Below are 3,196 nucleotides of genomic sequence, written 5' to 3'. Positions count from 1 at the left end.
AGTAGAAGGTACTGACTTAGAAGGTACCAAGTTCAGAATATATGCGGCTGTTTCCAGAGCATACCCCCAGAACGAATTTGGTAACTCTGAATAACTCATCATTGACCTAACCATTTCCATAAGAGTCCTATTCCTTCGTTCCGCCACACCGTTCTGTTGGGGTGTACCAGGTGCGGACAATTGGGATTGAATCCCAGCCTCTGATAAGTAATTCCTAAACTCTCCTAAGAGGTACTCTCCACCACGATCAGACCGTAGTGTCTTGATCTCCACATCAGCCTTGTACTCTTTGAATTTATCAAAGCACTCAGACTTGCGGCGCATCAGGTAAATGTATCCATATCTCGAATAGTCGTCTATAAAAGAGACGAAGTATTCGAAACCACCTCTTGCCTGGATAGTCATAGGACCACACAAATCAGAGTGAACCAGTTCTAACACATCTTTGGCTCTATACCCCTTAGCCTTGAAAGGCCTCTTGGTCATTTTACCTTCCAAGCAGGATTCACAAGTTGGGAAATTTTCAACTGCCAGTGAACCCAAGGGTCCATCGGCTACCAACCTTTGAATTCTACTCAAGTTAATATGACCTAACCTTAGATGCCAAAGATATGTTTGGTTCATTTGTGAAGGTTCTTTTCTCTTAAGGTTAGTAGATGTGCTATTAGATTCTACTTGTTGCATTGTGGGAGTTATTGGATTTAAAATGTATAAATTGCCAACCAATGTACCAGAACAGATATTAACCCTATTTTTCTTGATAATAACTTTATCATCAAAAGAAACAGAATATCCATCCAGAAACAATTTAGAAACTGAAATTAAATTCTTTCTAAAAGTTGGTACATAAAGACAATTTCTTAAAACCAAAATTCTATTTCTATCAAAAGATAAATAGACGTCTCCCACTGCAACAGCTGCCACCTTGGGCATCAAGAGGTAGACCTGCTAGAATGAGACGTCGGGAGAATACTAACTAGTTGAGAACTTGGTTCACCAGCCAATGCTGATCCTGCCTCAGTCGAGAGAGTTGTCGATGAGAAACCTATCGACCGACTCGATATAGTGGAGGGTCCCTGCGATCAAGGCATCTTCCTACTTATTCTCAGAGGTTCATCTGACTCGTCGGAGGGGATGGGCATCATCACCGACAACGGTTGAGGAGCTGCCAATGCCCCTGTGGCCATAATTGTATCTCCTTATTTCTCATCAGGTCGAGCCCCATGCTTGCCATCCAATTGTCTGGTGGGTCGAACCCCGTGCTCGTCACTTGAACGATCAGCAAGTCGGACACCACGCTCCTCTAATTATGGCTCGGTCAGCTTCAAACATTTGTTGACTATTACCAAAAGATGACTGTAGCTCGACATCAATGGGGCTCAACCTGAAAGAGAAAAGAAGGCTCTCCTCGAGTAAATTTTTGATGTAAATTGCAGATCAGACAGAGCATCTGTCGATGTTAGATAATCAGACTTCAATTTGAATTGACTTAAAGTTAGTGGCCTTGGTAGCTCATTTTCCCAACCAGTCGGCCATCTAAAGGGAATTGATAGTCAGATGAAGATATAATGGGCATTCTATCCCTTATGTGGGTGTTTTTCCTAAAAAATTACATGATGGCCTTCCGGTGAAATAAAAGACACTGACCTCCATCTTTAAGGTCGATCAAAAGCGTTTGGGATTACTAGACGATAGTCGACTGGAATCTCAAAAGTAAGGATGAAGATAACAAAAGTTGAGGATAGAAGAGAAGCATAAATGAAGGCATCAAGTAAAAGAATGAAAAACTTATAGACAAAATGTGCATTCGCAAAGTTGTAAAAAATCATCAGAGGATGCTTAAAAACAAAGGACTTGTGTAATGCGGCAACATCCTTTGTCGCTAGCCCTAATATACCCTACCTCAAAAAATATTTGCCATTGGATCAGGAAGACGAAATGGTGGGACGTCACCATAAGCCGTGGGATCCCACACACGAATCGACAGAATCTCAACAGTTACCTCGAACTAAGCGCCTTGCACAGTCTTAACACGTGTCAACTTTGGACTAGACAACATTTATGACCAGATAAAAAAAGCCAATCCCTGGATTGATACGCCATCACGTGTATTACCAACATTAATGATGTATATCTCGCAAATTACCGAGGTGTTTGCTCAAACCGTTGTGTGAAAATTAGGCACGACATCATCCCTAGATCCTGGTTGACAATCAGGCTATATTCATCTTAGTCGAGTCAATCGGACTCGAGCCTTCTTCAATTAGACTTAGGGGGAGACTTGTGATATAGTGGGAAAAAAATCTATATGTGATAGAGTCAAGTAAAAAGTAAGGATAGGTGAAGATTAAAGCAGTCACCCAACTCTAGAGGACTCAGGTTCCTCGACTCCATCAACTTGGCCACCCGATTCCAGAGAACCCAGCCTCCTCGACTCTCAGCTCATCCATCCGACTTTAGAAGACTCAGGTTTTTCGACTCCTTCAGCTCGACCACCTCGACTATAGGGGACTCAGGTTACTCAACTTCATCAGCTCGACCACCTCGACTCCAGAGGACCAAGATCTCTAACCCTATCATCTCCTTCTCTCTTGTAAGAGCCTATTGATGGTTACTATAAATATTTCTGAACATTGTATCACAGGTGAATAGAGGAATAATTATATGGGCATCAAACTTGATCCCCTAAATGTTCTCCTACATACATATGACATTCAACGAGTGGAGAAGTATATAACCACTGTCGGATCTGATCTTCCATTATTACTCACGTGTAGATGCTCTTTCAACGATTATATAAACTCTAAAAAGTCACGCATCAAAGAGTATGTGCAATAACACACTCTTCTTCTTCTTCTTCTTCTTCTTCTATATTTTCCATTGTTTTCATTCTCTCTGAGCCTCTGTACTAACTTGAGCATCAGAGTGAGCCCGCGAAACCCCCTCGACACCAATTCTAATATCCGTTTGAGTATTGTAGATCTTCCCATGTCTTCTTCGTTCTCAATCAATCGCTCTCTTCATCATCAAAGTCTACAATACCATCTCCTCAATTGTCATCTTCTATTGATTCATCAGACTACGATCTCAAAAAAAATATACATCACGAGGAAGATACACAAAGAAGGGCATCCCAAGTTAACTACATCTATCGTAACTTTGTTGGTGTTGACTTTTATCTACAAGCTCGAGATTC

The sequence above is a fragment of the Curcuma longa genome, chromosome 8 (genome assembly GCF_044706935.1).
Source record: "Curcuma longa cultivar G26 ecotype Majalengka, Jawa Barat chromosome 8, ITB_CL_G26_1.1, whole genome shotgun sequence".
Lineage (NCBI taxonomy): Eukaryota > Viridiplantae > Streptophyta > Magnoliopsida > Zingiberales > Zingiberaceae > Curcuma > Curcuma longa.
This window is presented reverse-complemented; position numbering follows the sequence as displayed.